This window comes from Schistosoma mansoni, assembly GCF_000237925.1.
Source record: "Schistosoma mansoni, WGS project CABG00000000 data, chromosome 3 unplaced supercontig 0141, strain Puerto Rico, whole genome shotgun sequence".
NCBI classification, from domain to species: domain Eukaryota; kingdom Metazoa; phylum Platyhelminthes; class Trematoda; order Strigeidida; family Schistosomatidae; genus Schistosoma; species Schistosoma mansoni.
The window spans coordinates 757495-757864 of record NW_017386011.1 but is presented as its reverse complement, the minus strand read 5'-3'; positions in this window follow the sequence as shown (position 1 = coordinate 757864).

Below are 370 nucleotides of genomic sequence, written 5' to 3'. Positions count from 1 at the left end.
AAGAAAATCTGCCCATCTCCAGTTTCACAGTTTTCTCAACACCAAATGTTTTGTAATAAACTTTTGTAAAGAAGATTTTTACTAATTCAACTAGTCAACAATCATATGAATAATGGATCAATGATTAAATAGGACAAAAGATAATATAAGTTACATAAATTCATTCAGTATTGTTTGTTTGAATCTTCCCATCGATTTGTTAGGACTGCAACTGGTCAGTTTCTAATTGGCATATGTGCATACTGTACGTATTGCCTCAATATAGCCTTAATTCACAAGCATTGTAAGCAGAGATGGATAGTGGCTAAAAGATGAAACCCCACCCCCCCGGCTGGCGCCCCGGGCAGGGGCCAACACCCACTGACCATCT